This window comes from Anopheles maculipalpis, chromosome 3RL (genome assembly GCF_943734695.1).
Source record: "Anopheles maculipalpis chromosome 3RL, idAnoMacuDA_375_x, whole genome shotgun sequence".
Classification (NCBI taxonomy): Eukaryota; Metazoa; Arthropoda; class Insecta; order Diptera; family Culicidae; genus Anopheles; species Anopheles maculipalpis.
The window spans coordinates 7,605,551-7,624,605 of record NC_064872.1 but is presented as its reverse complement, the minus strand read 5'-3'; the positions used below and the strand labels follow the sequence as shown (position 1 = coordinate 7,624,605).

At 43.3% G+C, this 19,055-nt stretch overlaps 2 protein-coding genes across 2 annotated transcripts in view; one reads left to right on the top strand and one right to left on the bottom strand.

The window, feature by feature from the left end:
- LOC126560363 (protein Shroom) overlaps positions 1-19,055 on the bottom strand; it is a 301,881-nt gene that overhangs the window by 266,925 nt on the left and 15,901 nt on the right. The gene's annotated exons all lie outside the window — the stretch shown is intronic.
- Positions 5,853-19,055, top strand: part of LOC126565385 (dual specificity protein phosphatase 3) — a 471,876-nt gene continuing 458,673 nt past the window's right edge. Inside the window, exon 1 of the mRNA XM_050222555.1 lies at positions 5,853-5,862. The gene's annotated coding sequence lies outside the window, so the exon portion shown is untranslated. The remainder of the gene's footprint in view (positions 5,863-19,055) is intronic.

Below are 19,055 nucleotides of genomic sequence, written 5' to 3'. Positions count from 1 at the left end.
AATCTACAACCCGACCTTCCCTAAGTGGGGAGACATTCCTTCAGTAAGGTCCGGCTCACCAACACTCCAAAACAACAACAGAACCGATAGGCAAGGTTCTCCATTTCTTCCACGCTAGAGCGTTTGCGTTTGGACTAGTCGCGACGGTACGCAAAAGGTCAATGCTTTCCCATTATTGGTGCGCGATCTCGTGCCACGCGGTTCCACCAAAAATCCACACCACACAAACGCATGCTAAAACAAAAGCGTCCCACGTTGCTACGCGGTTTACGCTGCAACGCGGTGGAAAACAGCGACCGAATGCGAATCGAAATCGAGTCCGAAATCCGCCATCGTCGGTTCGCCAAGAGTTTGCGCAAAACAAATCCTAAAATATCACTCCACCCGCCAGGACAGTCTGACAGAAACTCAGTTTTCTGACATTTGGTCCCGGGTTGGTGGAAAGAAAGAGAAAAAAAAACTAGGTACGTATTAATTTTCCACCCACTTATTAGGCAACGGTGCTCTTGCTTTGGATGAATAATGATGTTTTGGGGGATGAAGGATTTTGGAAGGCTCTCCGGAAAGTGATGACTTGGTTTTGGGTAGCTAATATGTTTTTAATTAACACAGCATTTCGTATCAAACTGATGTAACAATGTAAAATGTCGCTCGGTGATCGATTCTATGCTCTGTAAAAGCTATGCTGCTACAACAATTGAGTAGTCCATTCTCCAATATCTTCTTATCTTGATTATTCGTTTCTTGTGCTCTACTTGTGGATGGCAGCATTTTGTAGCCTAATATGCTATTGACATACTACTTTTAAAGTAGCCCGTCCTCTAGTTGTTAAACCAACGCTGAAACAGTAGCTTAACGTTTCGTAAGCATTTTTTTCCCAAGAAGTTGATGCACTTCATACGAAACTGTTAGTTTGTATCAAAAGCATGTTCTCTTCCAGTTCCAAACTTGAAGTGTCGTATTGTTAAAGCCAAGCGTTAAACCGTTAAATGTCCGCATTCTGCGTCGACCTTCACGTGGCTCAACATGCGCAAATAGCGCACATGGATTCTTAATCTTTCTCCTTCCCTTATCCAACCGCACACTACAGGGCACGTTTTCCAGCGCGCAAGAAGCCACGTTTGGTTTGCATTTTGCTTCACGCACTTCCGGTGTATGTGGCCGCGCGCACACGCCTTTCTGGTGGAAATATTTAAATCAACCCCCGTGGAAGCAACGTTTCTCTTGAGTAAAATGCTTCTCTTCACAATTCTATCTTGGCGTGGCCATCGCTGAATAAAATTATTGCAAAGCCTTCAATTACAAAAGCTTGATCAAAAAAAGGTACAGTGAATAAACAATAACATTAAAGCGAACTGCAAGAGATGTACAGCACGATTTTACGATATCCGCCAAGTCTAACCGATTTTTCAAACACACACAAACAACAGAACCGTTAACAAACAGCAGCTTCTGAATTAATCAGACGATTAAACAGATAAGAAGTACTTAATTTAAGTGCGTAACACAAAGAATGATGAGCAACAAAATGCAGCAAGCCCATGACATAACCTAACGTATGTGAACAAGGTTTAGCAAGCGCTGTAGCAGCTTTTCTCATGTTGCTACAACTTTCACTATATCTTATGCAATTTGAAATGTAAAAAATATCTATTAAACGTCATCGTCATAGTACTGCGATTAATAATCGAATACTTTCCACTGCTAGTTCAACAAGTTCTGCGCAACGATCGTTACCGGTAAGATCTATTATATAGACGAGAGCTTACCCTGATAAAACGGAAACAATGCGTACATGCGTACGGCTGTGGTGAGATAGGTGCCAAGCAAAAGCCACCAGACACACTTAATCCCTTGCAATAAGTCATCTGTCTCCCGGTACCTCCGTATCTACGTATGTGTTTAGTACATGTCGTTTATCCTTCGTCCATTGCATCGTTGACAATTGCATCCTCTTGTGCCCGTCTGATGTTGCGCATCCGGGGAGAATAGCGATGGAAGCGATTTATTTATAAGACCCATCGATCGAACCAGGAAAGCGCACCACAAGCACTAATGCTCCCCGTGAGGTGAAGAAGTCGTTGCCATTTAATGTTCAATCCAAGATGTGCTTATTTTTTTCGTTTTGCGCCACAAGTCTGCCACATGTGACAAGGATTTCCGATTAGCGTCCGCTTCTAGTTGGGCTATTGTAACGGACGTGTAATAGAAAGTGGATCGCTTAGCTCCCTGGGGAGAGAGTTCAGCAAGAGGCAATGCCTCACCAGGCTGCGTTCGATTGCGTACGCAAATGCGATCCCCCTCATGGCAAACGTCAATCGGACCACGAGAGAAGTCTTCGTTTGTTAATTGAAACTTCCCCATTTTTTTTTTCGCTGCCAGTTGGAGGTGTGTAGTCTTTTCCCTTTTTTCTGTACTCAAAACGTCAAGCTTAAAAGCTCGAAGAAAGAAAACGCCTTCAACCGTGCAACCGTAAAATAAGATACAAGAGAGAAGCGTTTAAAAAAAACTGCGGAAGGTTATATGCACCCAATGCACACACAACTAAGGGCTATGGATAAGTTTACTTCTTTTTTTTCATGGGGCAGACGCAAAAGATACGAAGACGAGATACTTCTCCGACCTTTTTTTTTATTATTAAATACTGAACATGCTTTTTCCGACCGGGCCCGTCCATTAAAATCACAGCTGGAAATGAAAATGCATAATCAAGCGTTCGCGGAGGAAAAGTACAGGTTCCTGCTGCTGTGCGGGGTCGTGTGGACTGATGGGCATCACAGGGTAGCCAGCCAGACCACCCCCAAAGGTTGGAAAGCGGCTTAATGTAGAGGGCTTTCCGATATCACCAACGCCAGACCATGTCGCTACTGGGTCGGAGGATGCGTTGTAGTAGTTCAAATTAAATCTTCTACACTCAGTCCTAACTGGAAGCTAGCAAAGGCGTCAATTGAATTAGAGAAGCAATCATGATTAGAGACGTGAGGAGGCGTAAAGTGTGGCTGTGGCTTCAACATGTCTGGTGCCACTCAGAACGCCACTCATTGTTATTGAAATTGGTCTTTAAATAGCATCGATGGGAAAAAATGTACGCTGAGGACTTCTTTCTGTATGACTAGACATTTGAGGTGTCTTCATGGAAAACGGCTTCGTAACATATAAAACCGTTACTAATTTTGGGGACAGTTTCATGCCCGATAGCACTAGCAAAAATGACCAACATATCACCATAACACCTTACTCATCGCAATAATAACAATGTACTGCGATGGGAAAATACAAACAAGCTCTGAATCGTATAATAAAACAACTTTCTAGTGCTTGAACCTTTTGATAAAACGAGAGGATGCTTCATTTTGGGCATCTTGCTCTAAAATTTGAATTTTTTTATGTTTTTCGGTCTCACAGATACGATTTCTAATCGCATCGTAGAGTCGTGATGATTTTTTTTTAACCTTAGCAATGTGTGTTTGCGCAGATCTCGCCAGTCTCATCACTACTGCGCATCACAATAAATAAAATCCTCCCACCAAAACGGGGTTCCTATATTTTTGCTTCCGTAGTTTAAAGCTATATGAGTTACTACACACAATTGGGAAACATACCAAATTTGGTGCCCCTAAATCGTGACTAGAGATGTTCCGGTTTTCGCTTACATGTTAATTACAGGACGAAGAAGTCTAACGAGCTCTCGATATTGTACAGATGAGCAGGATTTTGTTGGAATTAAAACAAGATCGAGTACTCTCTTTTTGTCGTCCGCGACGGTGTGTACAGCAGCTTCTGACGCAGCGCAAGGACTGTTAGCTCCTATCGACTTAGTATGGATTAAATTGATAGTATCAGATACCACTACTTGATGCAAATACATAGTCTAATTGATTTTATCGAAAATTCCTTCTGAAAATTAGGACCTATGGTAATAAAAGCCTCAGTAGAATATATATGGTTTGGGCGACAGCAGCGCTGATCTTCCATTTTTCCACAAAATTATTTGTTAATTATAAATCTACTTCTTCATAAGCTAAACTTTCTAAAACAAATGCCAAACCAGAACCGCGGTTCATAACCGACCATCATTGGGAGCATCAAATTTGAATATATCGATTTCCTTGAGTCCCACAACCCGTCAACCCATCATCACGTCTCGACAGCATAGTAGCGCCCTGCCACAAGCTACCCATTCTGATTGGCATTGTATATGTTTTCCCATTTTCCATTAATTTGATTGAACAAGCTCCAGAAGCTAACTAAAGGGAGGCAAAAGCCACAACACCACGGGCAAACATTCTCCTACCGTTGTGCGAAGTGTGTGTCTTCTTGTTTATTTAAATTTTATTGCAGCTTTAGTAGCTGGGTACCGGTAAAAAGTGGCTGCTGCTACACCGAACATCATCGGGTCGCGCTCGCGTCAATTGTTTATTTATGCAGCTCGCACAAACTGAGCTGCTGCACTTATGAGTATGTGAAAGAATCTTTTGCTGCCCATAGCAAAAGGGAAGCCAACGCGCGAGATGATCGGTCTATTCGACTGCACTTCTCTTATCCGGACGTGGTGGTGTACGTAGACTAAGTCTTGGTTTGTCTATACATTGTAGCATGATGCGATGATCGTTTGCCGTGGCCCGATTTGTGCCTGTTCTTTGAGTAGCTGGCTCACCCCCTAGCATACATATGCATTAAGGAAAACACCCGAGCCCCAAAGTGCCTGCAATTTACTTCTCTTCCTTTTGAAGCGTACACACAACCCGGTGTTTTGCTATTCTTGCCTACTTTCTAGAAGATCTTTCCACTATTGGAAAGTTTTATCTGGAGGCATCTGTAGCAGAGTTCTTATTCCTTTATGGTGCTTTTTTTTTTGTTGGTGTCCGTATGTTTTTTCTTGCGAATCATTCACTCTTTCACCCTCTCATGCTTTCAAATAGGCACACTTTTTCTCGGTCGCGAGATCTCGCGATCTTGCTAGAATTCATCTCCACCCAAGGCAGCAGCAGCACAGCCGGAGCTGCTACTGATGAATATTCAAACAGCACAAAGCGTAGAGCAAGTATGGAAGGGTGAGGGAGAGAAAACACTTAAAAACTGCAACCGAAGAACCGTACTCCATCACAGCCTCCCAGCGTCTCACCGACCGATTGCATCATACCGAAAAGTGCATAAATTTTACTGCCTACTCGTGCTTTCTGGGCACCCAAAATCCTAGACAAACAGGCTGAAAAGAGGGGCTAGAAGAGTGGTAGAGAATAAAAATAGGACAGAAGCCTGAAGTTCGACCCGTCTCGTGGTGCTACGAGAAAACGGTACTTGTTAAGAGGAAAGAAAAAAAAACCATCTCAAGAACAACCAACCTTCTGCAGGCGTGCGATTTGGCGATTTTAATACACAAATGCAAAATAATGTGCACTGCAAAAGGAAGAACCCAAACAAAAATGCCTCGCAGATATGCTGGGAAAATTATACCCGATCATTTCGGCTGGCTCGCGATGCAGTAATCCGCCCCGAATGCACAGATTTCCACATCCGGAAAAGCAACCGAGAAAGTCGAGTCGAGTTTTGCCTGTTTTGCATTTTTATGTAATTTTTACCACTGCCACTGCATCAGCAGTCATTTGACTTACCAATCTTTTGCGAACGTACCGTATCATTATGATTGCTCCGTTTGTTTTTCTTGCGTTTCGCTGTTTTTTTGCTCTCTCGTGGTTTTGTTCCATTTGATACGAGCGAAGCTTTAGCGTTATAGACACTTTTCACGATCATGCGCGCGCGGGTGGGTGAATTATTTTCATATTTTGCTGCCTTTAAAATGCTCTTTGTGCTGCTATGGAGTATTGTTTGTTTCGTGCCGATCTAAGCCCCAAACCCCGTCTGTAACGAAAAGCGCCAGCAGAAGTCGATATATAGTCCGCGTGCGCACTTGCTTTGCCAGGAGGGGAGGGACGCAGTCAGCACCATTTTCCAAGTGCAACGACCTGTGGCACGGCATCATATCGGGTATGATTTCTTTGCCATCCCAAAAAAGCTGCTTTTCTCAGCTGTGGCACGGATCGCTTGTAATTCGAGAAACGATGGAAGCATGCAATTAAAGTCATATCATTTGCACTTTTATGGCTTTATTTCGTTCCTCGCCCTCAGGCTCGGGAGGAGGTTTTGCGCTCCCAATTTGATGTTGTTATGTTTGCATCTTGCTTCTTTTTTTTCTTAGGAAGCATTCCTGAAGATAAAGAAGGAAAGTCACATCGCTCTTGAACAGCTGATGTGAGATACTGTTTGGAGGAACGCTGCGGATAAAACCAATTTGACACTTGGCAGTGAAAACAACATCACAACATTTTGATAAGCGCAAAGGTCCCGTCCCATCCCACCAACCGTCCATTGTGGCGCGACAAAACGATCTTCAAATGCAGCAAAATAATGAGCTTCAATTTACGGAATTTTCTCTCCACCAACACCGATTTTAACGATGTTGTGCGCGCTGGGAAATCGGTGTCTGGAGGGGGTTCATAGTTCACGCAACGCTAGCAAGTGCAGGAAAATGAGTCAATTGTTGATGGGAATAATATAATTCGTCAACCGATGGAACATAATGTCTCATCTCGCTCAAAAGATGATTTTCCCACATTGTATCATTTGCAAAGAAAGTTTTCTTTACGGGAAAGAAAGCAGCTAAGAAGTAACGCCGGTTGCTTGTTCGCATAATAATATTGCTGGTAAAATGATCTTCAGAAAAAATCAGTTTCACTTTTCAACTGCTTTTATATAGAATAATATTTTAAAAATTGTACATCTTTATTTGTTTAATTTAAAAAATCCCTTTTAGCTATTTCGAACTTACTTTACTCCAAGTACCAAGATCATCCAAGATCAAACGCTTTGTTATAATAGATGGAATAGCATAAGTTTTCGATTTTAATCAAATAAGTTATGGAAATTTTCTCTCTTTTCATCTAAGTGAATTTTGTTCACACAAAATGAATATGTTTGTAAGAAAACGTTCTTTCGATCACGGAACGAACGAATCCAGTTTTAATATACGCAATAATTATACAATTAAGAAAATCAAAACATGTACAAAACGATGCACACCATCTGCTAACGATTGTGCAAATCAATTGATTCAATTAAGCCACCCGGCCGCGGCAACAAATGATACACTCATCACCACAACCGTCGTGTTACGATTGTTTTCGCTATTAACCTCAATTAGACAATTTCTGCACCGCACTGTCCATCAGCGAGCGAAACGCTCTGTCGATCGATTCCGCGACAGTCTAATTGCTGCGCAAATGATGAAACGTTCGATTTCAATTTGCATACCCATTGCCCCAAGCTGGGTATTCGGTTCACCAACGCTTCATTTATCGAACATTCTACGCTGATTCAGCCAGAGTCAGTCCAGCTTGCTAAATGCAAAACGATCAATTACAAGCGAACGACTGATCAAATCGGAACTGATTTTACCACCCAGAAGAACACACACACACACACACACACACACAAAACTATTCCTAACAGACGGTGTGCAGATTGATATCGAATCAACTTGGAAGGAAGCCGAAAAAAAGCTACACCAGGACGTCCACTCGTGGAAACAAGTCTCTAACTCGATACTAATTAGCAGTGATAGGTGCCGGGTAGGGGTAGGGGTGTTGCGAAACCTGCGAGGCTGAAGAAAGAGCTGCTTTTCTGGTGGGACGGTCGGATGGATGGCATTTGTGGGTGGGCATCGAATCAAGCCCTACCTTCGTTTGACGTGGTGTGACAGCAAACAGGTAAAGGAAATCGCTTGCCCACTATTGCCACAGTTTTATTCTCATCTTTCCACCATCTGTTGTGTTGTGTGTTGTGATAATTTACTTTTGCTGAGAATTTTCATTTTTCCCTACCTTATTTTTCATCGATTTAATTTTTTGTTTGTTTTTCTTTCTTTTTTTTTTTGTAACATCTCTTCTCATTATCATACATTTGCGGTCTCTAATTAGCAAACAAAAAAGTTGCCTTACGGGCGACCAATTATTGGAAATGCTTTAAAAGGCTTTTCCTCCCATCAGTTGGACTTTCCCTGCAGGAAAAGGGTGGAAACACGATCGATAAATTGATCTCAAACATCACTCGAACTCGGACGGATTGATTCTTCCACCCAAGGCAGCACAGACAAAAAAATCACCCACGATGAAGATACCCCAAAGAGCCAAATTCTCAGTGTATGTACTGGTTGGTTGTGAATTTCAAAATGATGTTACCTTTTTGTTGTTTTTAATTCAGATTTTTTTTTCACATTCAATTTTTCCCAACACCGCCATTCATGTGAATATTCCACCCTTGTTTTATACGCTCAATTTGGAGAAAAAGTGCTCCGCAAAGGCAAAGCCACCGGAACGCATCACCGGGGCGCTAACGGGGATTGTTTCTTGGTGTTACCGATTGCGCGAGCCGTACATGCACACAAACACACACACACACACGCATTACAACATAATTAAGATGAAAACGCAAATGGGTACACACACATGGGGTAAATTAGAGAGAGATCTGCATGAAGCATGGTGCGCACAATAAGATGAAGCCGAAGCACGTAATTAAACCATCGATTTTGACGAATCGATACTTTAATCGTAGCCAAGCATATTTACGAGCTTGAATCAATATTAATTCCATGTGCGTTTTTTGCTTCAACAAAGCCGGACACATCAAAGCACGAGCGGAAAACTCATAAAAAGTTGTAAAATTAACCTTAAAATTGGTCAAGAAATGGATAAGGGACGGTGTGTCTTAAAACCCTCGACATTAAAAGCAACAAATTATTCCAACCAACCGAGAGTTGTGCACGGGCAAATGTTAAATCATCCCATTAAACATTCCCCAACTGATAAATCAATTTTATTACCCTCACTAATTCCCTCGCTTAATCCTTTCAAAGGTGGCTCCAAGGTTTTTTTTTTTTGTAACTTAGACTGATCGCCCTGTCGATAGTAGACGAAACATCCTTTTATTGCTTTTGTGGCCAGGTACAGAACTCGTAAAATATAGCGTTCGCGGTTGCTGGTGCTATATTCTTTTGTGGTGAAAATTACTCTTTCTGGAGGATCCGCTACCAATAAATAGTGGGCCTAGCTTACGATAATTCTGGTGAAGTATTAATTTTTCGCTCGTGTGATTTTCGACCCTTCTGGATGATTGATTTACGAGGGATTACTATGTTTTTGAGCACAAAATGTCGGAAGCCTTTAAGATCTCTTTACTCCATACTAAACATATTTCCGGATATTAGTTATTAGACAATAAATCAAATCAAGCCCACGTTAAGGATTTCTTACTTGTTTCTGCTTTCATAATCTTTGAAAGCCCTCTTAAGTCAAAGTCTTCTCTTTCTTCTCTTATCCAATTGTTTCCTAACCCCAAAAATTTTTAGACTTTATTTCAGCAAACCAAATTCCATAACTAACTCAATTCCAAGAACCCAAAAACGTTGGGAGAGATATTGACGGAGCCTCGTTATTATTCAATCGTCACATTAAATTGGATTAGACGTGGCCGGCATGGCCACAAGAACCAACAGGAAAGAACCAAACTGCGGTGGTCGATATTTCTTGTCTTTCACTCTCAAATTCATTGTGACCCACACACACACAGACATACATTTCCAAATACTGTCACCTTGAGGCACCTTGAGCAGTCACGCACGATTGGAGCCTTTTGGACGATTTACCTCAAAGTCCCGTACGGTTGTGGGACGGGGTTTGTCTTGGGGACAGCTCTCAAATGCTACACCATCAACAGCAAAAGTGCAGTGCCGACCGAACCACCATAAGTCCATAAGGTGTCTTTGTCATAGACACCCCTACATCCATAAGCGATAAATGACCATTTGGAGGTGCGTTTTACGAGCGCTTGAGATCTTCATATAGCCTTCTTTTACGTCGCGCAGTGCAGTCTAACACACGCAACCGCGCACACGATTCCCAAGGTAGCGGTAACGCTTTTTCAGGCCATATCAAACACGGGAGAGTTCCTTCGCTACCGCCGCCAGTTTTGGGCACGTGTCACCAGGCTGGGAAAAAAGGGGTTCGACCAATTCGTGGTCGGAGCTGGAGTGCCACTGCAGTCCCAGTGACCGGATGACCGTTAGAGTAGGGCATCCGTGGGTGGACGAGACGCCCTTTTTTGGGTGGCGACAATCATTTCCAGTTATCCGGTACCTTTGCGAGAGTGTCCGCGATTGATCGACTGGATAACGTAAAAACCACACATACACTCAAGAGGATGTATTTATGCACTTGGAGGCTCAGCTCAAGCGAGACTACTGAGATTGAGTGTGATCCAGCCCGGCACGTCATACTTAATTTGGATCGAAGTTCCGAGATCGAACGGGTTCTGGCATGTTTGCTTGCTGCTACTGCAACGGACGAACGAACCTTATATTTTTGTACGCACCAACAATGTGTCACAATAGGGAGGTTTTGGTTTTTTTGTTTGGAGTGGCAACTGACATTGGACATTACTTTTCCTCTCTACATCCATTATGTGTGACAGTGAATGTCACTGGTAGTAATTAGTGATCAAGTGTTAATTTCCAACAGGTGGGCAGTGTCCAATTATGGTACAACGAAAAACAGATGTAATAATGACAACTTCGTTAAGAAACGGTACCACCTGTGATGTTATTAATTAGTTGAGTTACGGCAGGCATTAACATTTTTTAAAATTATAGTTCAAAAACAAAGTTTTACTAACTTTCAAAAACTACACAAAGAGAATTTTGGGAATAAAAAGTCATAAGACCATTAATGATCTTTTTTATGAAAAGCAAGCGATCAAGTCTCAGATGATTGCAACTAACCCCGAAACTGATCCAGAAAACATAACGGCTCGACGAAATCAACCCCACCAGATCCACCAAATGGGTTGCGCTTTTGATTAATACATTAATTGCACCCTTTTTTACTCTCTCATCTGGATTTTTGCCAAAAAAACACTGCTCCAATAAAGCAATAATGATGCGACGTATGGACGAAAAAAAGCACAAAAGTCCAAGAAGAGTGCCTGCAGATATTAAACGCGTCTGGCAAACCGCTCCAGTAATTATAGACAAGCCAGACGACCGCAGCGGTTGTTGTTTTGCTAAGAATTTTTATAGTCTCTTCTATCTAACATCTGCCTTCGGACACGAAAAAAAGGGAACGATAAACATTCGCACACAAATAGCGAACCAAAAACAAAAAAAAAAGAAGTCCATAATGATAGCAAAGGCATACTAACACAGTTTTGATGATGAAACACAAGTTTTGCGCTGGTCAGGAGTCGGCGCCACCCAACACTGTGCCAGCGACGGTGTGATTAACGCATTTCAGATTGGCTCCAAAATTAATTGATCCAGCACATCAGGGAGGATATTGGATATCGACTCGACTTTTTTCTATGCTCCAAAAATACTCTTGCGCAATAATTGTGGTGCACCAAGAATTGGTGGTCAAGAAACGGTCCAAAAATTACATTAACCTATATAATCTTTATTGGTAACCTCATTCTTGATTTTTTTTCCAGCAAATGAAGATTTAATCAGATATCCGGACAGGCAAAACTTCAATGTCTTAGACTCACCAACGAAAAAGTGACACTCCAGAGCACTGGCAACAATCAACTTCTTTTAGTTTATGATAGGACACACGTTTCGCAATACGCTATTTTACAGCTACCGAGCATCATAAAGCCAAAACGATGAGCTTCGGAAATGTCGCTCTGACCCGTTTAAGCCACCCTCTGTAGGTCACTTGGTTTTACTGCCTACCATAATCCTCCGGAACAGCTTTACAGTGATCTGTTTGATAACCGATGGAAGAGCCTCTGCCGAGGACGATAGTAAACGCTCATCAAGACATCGACATGGTGATGATGATCAAAACGCCGACATTATGCAATCAGAACCTGAATGCGATGGATTTGGCCTCTATCATCGTCAAGAAAAAGTTTTCGTCTCAAAAGAACTCAGGGTTTCATGAGTCGTGGGAGATCTGGCTGTAGCCAACTTATTAGTCAGATGAGTCGAGGGTGATGTTTCATATTCAAATAGCTCGTTACTCAGTAATGTGACCTTACGTCCGGCGTTCGGAACAGATGGCTTCATGTATCCGGTTTATTTCATTACGCAAACGAACTCAAAACCTGGGGCGTGTGTCTTTTGATTGTGCATGACATTTGGAAGATTTTTGGGCTCCGCCAATAGTCTTCTGCTTAGACTATTGGCGGACCACAAAAAATCAAGGTCACCAGTTACGCGCCCCCTTCTGGAACTGACTCTTGAGTTCTGCTTCACACAGAGCACGTGCAAACGTGAGTTCGCTAATTAGTCTAAGAACTGCTAAGGAAATGATTTGGAAGAAGGCGCACACAAATCGTGCTCCCCCTTATTATACCGAAAGAAGAGCAACAGCATCATCATCATAAACCTACGCCCGCCCAACGGCCTATTGGGCCGTCTGGTACCCATTGTGTAACGTACGTAGTACACGAGATTGCGTGCCTTTCTTCTTGGTCCGCGGATTCTTTGCACGCCCGCTTACACTTCCGGTGGCTGCACTACCGGATGAAGCTCTGTGGATGCTTTTCTTTCCACTAATGAGCATATCCGCTCTTGGCTACGGGATGGGAGGTTCGGAACCGAAGCTCGGGAATCGATTAAAAGCAGAACGCGAGCCACCGTGTAAGCACTGTTGCGATCTCGCATTGATGGAGTGGGTTATGTGACGTTTTGAGCTCGGTGAAGGTCGTCGCTTCCGGTCGCCACTGCAAATAACCTAGCGGTGTCTAATTCTTCCCGTCTTTTCGCACACTCAACCCGAGATGTTTAGCTCAAGAATGGAGAAAAAATCAGGAAGACACCACTAGACTAGGTCACCAAGCTCAAAATGTCCCGAAAAAAAAAATACAAAGACTAGACGGGGAATTCCTCCCTCGAAATTTCAAGCAGAAGACGTGTTCACTTAACCGTCACACAGTTTGGACCTAGTTTTGGAGTCGTCTGCTTGGGGGTTAGCTTACACACGGCCAGAAGAGGGAAAAAAACACGGATCAAAGACGGATGAGAAGTGTAACGAAGCTCGTGCGAAATGTAAGCACACGCAACGGAGCCTGACAAATGATAGAGGCCGAGGTTCACATACCACACATTTGGAGAAGGTAGAAAGGGCACAGTCAACTATACAGGCCTCAGTTTTCACATTTTTTTGTCAACCTTCGCAAACGTACCTGTAACGAAAAGGAAAGAAACAAGAGAATATAAGTGAAACAGTAATGATCATCTTCATCTTACAGATGAACAACAAGAGAGCAGTAACTGAATCTTAGGTTCATGTTCATTACTGCTTGGCTCGAATATTAAATCTTGTGATAAACTGGTTTAATACTCTCATAATATTATATTTGGAATCCGGAATTTCTAACCTCAATAAGCTAAGAATACTTAAATAAAACAACATAAAGATCGTTTAAGAATCAATCAACACTTAAGACTGAAGAAGCGATGATTTTGAGTGAAACTTATCTGCTCAATAATGTAGGATAATGCGACAATTTATTTCAACGCGTGATAAAGTTGAAGTCATCTCCAAAAATGGGATTTTATTTCCCAAATGACATTCCTTCTGTTTTAAGCTACTTCCGCCACACGCTTCAACACTCAATCCGTTGTTGTGTCAGAAGCGTAACCTCAAATGTCAGCAATATCCTGCACAGACCATCAATTTCTTCCATAATCTCGATTTCCCTCCTTAACAGTACTAAATCACCACCAGCGCTAAACGATGTCGAACTAAAATGGTAAAATTCCTTCTACCGATAGTGAAAGTCTGCGGAAGGTTCAACGCTTTAGTTTAGGCCCTTCCACCAATTGACGCTCCAGCGAAACATTTCTATCCGAACCGGCTGCACTCAATTTAAAAATTAAACTATCTCAATCGATCATGAAAGTAAATTACGGTCACCTAAATAAAGATGGGGAAACATGCGCACAGGAAGCGTAAACTCGCGTCTCCGCTTCTTCACCATAAGTTACTCATTTTGGAAGCTATGGTTCAGTTTATTTCAGACCTAAAGATGTTCACTTTTATCTTCCACCCACAGGCCAAGTACAGGCTAGACGATAAGGGAAACAACACCGTCTAATCCAATCGTGTAGAGTGAAATAAAATTGGACCACTCTATGCATACATGCATGCATATGGTGTTCATCAGGCCACCACCATGTTCGGTGGTTGTTACCGAAACGTACATCTTCATATACATATGAGGTAAAGAGAGTTCAGGTTCTCCGCCTCCTCTAGCCATTTTTTCCTATACCACCCACCCAACGCGACCCAATCGATTCGTGTTGAAAATCTTCCATCCGGGGTTGAAACATCTGCCAGGTTTCGTCGTTTGGATTCATCAGATGCACTGCCGCACACACTTCACACACCGGCAACGTCACACACTCTAGAGAAAGATGCGAACACCACCAGCAAGTAGTGACCTGCTTTCATTTCACGTGCGCTTATGCTTGATGTGTTCCTCTTATTTTTTTTTTTATTAATTTTCGTCGGCTTCGTCGGCTCATTTCGTATTTTCTCTTTGAGCTTTTCGGCCAGCATGTAATAGAGGGAAGTAAACCTAACAAAACACATTGGGCACTCCCCAAAGAAAAGCTTAGTGCTGTGTGCGCGGGGAGTACACTTGAATTGACTTCAATTTATCGCACCAACAAAAAAAAGCTAGGACACACACACTCATCTCTTGCAGGCGGTTCTTCCCAAATCCACCCCGAAAACCTCCCGGCCGTGAAAGGAAAGTGGTGAAAAGTGTCGATCTCTTGCCACTTCTCAATTTTTCAGTGATGCCCTCCCTCCTACAGTTCCCAAACATCGCGCCAGAATTGATTCGCGTAATCAATCGGAAAGACCATCCAAAGTGTGCGTCCGGGGCAGCCTTTGCAGCCTGTCCACCGGACTCCACCTCCTCGAACCTCCAATGCAATCAAAAAAGATCAAAGATCGAGGATGCTCTCTAAATGACAGCCAGCAATATCGATGGGATTTAGGCAGGAGCCGCGCTAACTACCCCTCTGTGCCCTGATGTTCATTTACGAGATGACATTGAATGAAGGTCGCGAGAAGAATAAGGAAGCGATGGAGAAAACTGGCCTCGTCATCACGATCACCCGCTACGATCCAGCCGCAGCCAACCGGCAGCAGCACATCTGTGGCCCAATTTCGTCATTGTTTCCAACACGCACTGATCATGACCTTATTTTTCCTCCGAAAGCAGCCCTCATATATATTGCTGTGAGCAGCGGTGGCGTTCAACGATTCGCCACAGGGTTCTTTTCCAGATTCTCAAAGGAAGGGGGATCTGCTGCTTTTCAATGTGCTTGAACTCCAAAACTTCAAGTTCCCGTGATTCCAACATTGGAGGCATCTAAAACTACAACCCCCAAGTCCGAAATTATTGTGAGTTCTCGGAATCCCATCAATTTTTTTTCTGTCTAGGAAAGCTCATAAATCTAACCTCCACAACAATGTGCTAAATGTGATCCCGTCGTCAAGCTTAACCAAAACTAACACGCCATGAGCACAACATGCATCTCCATCGATGTCTGCCGGGTGTGTATAAGGGCACGGGAAAAATGGGCGCCACGTACAAAACCACTATCATAAAGAAAAAGTTACACTAAACAAACACCAAACAGCGTGGCGTCATCTTCATCTTGATGGTTCCCGTTTAGCCTGGTATCTGGCGTTTCCACCAAGAAACAACGCAACCTAGACACACGGTACGAGGGACGATATTCTAGACACAACACGCCGGAGAAGCGCACTGATCCATGCAATTCCCGGACCGCGTCACTTCGCTACACTCGGGTCACTATCAAAACATGCGCCATAAGCGGAAAAAATGTGCAACGTACCAGCGGCGAGCAACTGCCAACGAACCGCGGCACAAAGCAAACTAACACACCAATCTGAACCATTAAACATCACAAAAACCCATGACCCATGAGCTTCCCATCTCGGGCAGTGTTGAGAGATTTTCGTTTCACATGAAAGCACGGAAACCAAACCAAGCAAAAGGTTAGAGAAAGATCGTTACCTCTTTCTTGGAGGCTCCGTGTGATCTCCAACACACGACATTTCTAGAGCCCGTCTGTCTACCAGCGAAGTGTGTGTTTGTGTACCTTATCTGATATCTCATTAGAACGCGACCCCGAAACAGTCGGCTCATAACGACAGTTGTCCTCCTCCTTTTCCAGATATCCCATATCTGGACGCGCGGTAACCGTGGCACCGCATCCAAGGCACATCAAAACGAGCAGTGTCATAAAGTCACCCTTACACATCTGCCACATTCCACATCTACACTGTTCGAAGCCGCAGAGCAGGAAGAAGGCAGAGCAAGAAATTGGCCTGCAAAAAACGATAGTTCTCACGCCACGGTGACAGACTGCACGTTTAATGACCGATCGGGCCACGTAAGCGAAGAACGCTATCCCCGGAATGAGGATAGCTGATGGTCGTTAAAATGATACACTAGATCCATCAGTACCTTAGTCGTTAATAGTTCATGCAGCCTACTCTCAAGTGGCCGCACTTGCTAAACACTTTTGGTGGTACCCAACGCGCCTATAAAAACGCTAGAGAAGCGTTATCTTAATCATAGGGTAAAGAACGCGTGCGGAATCTATGACGTGCTGGGTTTGCCAAATGATGTGCGAAAATTCGCGAATGCTACTCACATCATTATTCGCCGTTCATGAGGAGAGATTGTTTTCCACGAAGGCAATTCACTAAAGAGGGCCTTGAGAACTCAAGTGAATATCTGGGAATATGAAGTATTAAGTATTGGAGGGATATAAAACTGATTTTCCATACATGTAGAAATTCGTTAGGTGAGATTTTTGTAGTTCCTATGCATCAGTTCTTGCTTAGCAAGAAAATTAGTTACATTATGAGCAGCTTCAAGTGATCTTCAAGTCGATCTTTAGTATTACATACACGCATTTGCTAGTTCCACCTTTCTTATAGGCTTCGTCTAGCTTCCATTGTCCCTAGGATTGCCTCCACAGGTAACGGTGTCAAGTTTACTCTATCCCAAACGACATCTCGTTAGTTCCACTACACTTATGACGCTCGCTCTCTTAACCTCAACTCGATCCAGCTATTCCGCACAACGAGGAGAGGCAGTTGCTTTCTGCTTCGCTTTATGCTCCCGGTAACCTACTTCCACGCAATTCCCGGACAATATATTTTGACATTTTGCCAGGCCACTACTACTACTGACTGACACAGTGCGGCTGCTGCAACCATCAGTGAGTCGAAATAATGCTACAACAAAACGCAGACCCACTGTACACACAAAATGAACGCACCCGTTGCCGTCCGATCGATTAACATTACCCAGACGAACCCCGGTGGACTATGCGGTCGCACTAGAGCAGCAGATGGTTGTAAAATTGTTAAGGCCATTTTTTGTGTTGTTCCTATTCCAAAGAGTGCGAGGAAACGGTTCGCCGAAAACCGCAAACTGGTGAGGCTTGCAAAAAAAATGAGCGTGTACTTCGAGACCCACAACCACAAGGCTTCCATCAAGACTGTCCAGGTGATTGTCAGTCGGTAAACGATGAGTCACGATTAGACGTTTATAAAAAAACGGAGGTCTGCCAGCCAGTATCGTGCAGGTCGGACAACTAACTGATCGATCTTACCACAAAAAGCCAAGAGCTGACAATTGCAATATCTTACCCCTTTCGTGTGCTTTCTTTGAGAAAATGGGAAGAACCAATACGAATATCTTGAAAGATGTGAAGGTCATTCGAAAGCAGCAAAGCTGCTGTTGGATAGAGGCCTACCGATGAACAGAAGCTACGGTCCAGTACGGATATGAAACATGATTCCGTGTTACTAGGCCTGTCTTTTTTATTTCCGACGACCAGTTGAGGAGGATCTAGATAGATCGCTCAGGTAGCTAAGAGTACAACAGGACAATATACAGGACAGGAAGCCTGTTGAACTATATTCAGACGCTACGGTACAGCTTTCCCAGATGTGTCAAACATTATGCCACATCGTCAACTTCACTTGAGTTCGACACCTCCGCGCGTGAAGAAACACCGGGAAACAGAACTGCCTCCACTTGACAGACTTCATTCAACATTTCAGACTGTGTTGGTATGTATGTGTGTGTGTGTGTGTGTGCGTACGCGCATATTTGAGTTCCGCTGCCTGAGAAGATGACCATGACGGAATAGAACGTTGCGTCGTACCACTGGCTAAGCTTTTCGGAAAACGTGAAACATATGATTCATGCCTGCAAACAAGCGCCTTTCTTATCGATGGGCCTGTGTCCATTGTCCCAGGCAAGCTGATTGGACATAAACACATTCCGCTAAAGGACAATTGGACGTGATTGGAATGTTTTTTGCTGCCTTCGCCCAACGAAGTGCTAATGGAATGCAAGGCGTTTTACGATCCAATTTGCACCAGCAGCAAACATTAAGGTAGGGAGAACCGATAATGGGCGCTTAAGGGACACTTTTGAAAGATTCTCAAGCGTCAAGACGTTGGCCATCCAAAAATGTATTGGCGAAGAGATCAATGACCGTCGTTGTCTTTGGTGATCAGTTTTCTACAGCTTGGAATCTTGTTTCAAGGTGTGGTCACTTGAGAATATGAAGTAAGCGCAGCTGTGAGATTTTCGAAGGAGTGTTCTAAGAAGATTTAGAATGATGTCCACAAAGCTTGACCCAGTTGTTGTAGTTAAGTGTGGGCACTGGGTGATTCATACCCGACCATCCTACCACAACTTCTTCTCAATTGGATAACCTCACCAGTGAAAGCACTCCACCAAACATAATCGTCTTAATTATTATTGATGCCACCCATTGTGTCCTCTTCTCCATTTTTTTTCTCCTTTTGAGTGTGCCATTGTGAGCACGTTTTCAATCAATGCTTGGTGCGCTTGCGTTTCAAGAAAGTACCGAAAAATAAATGAGATCAACAACTTTCGCATGTCCATCACTATCACTCGACCTGAGG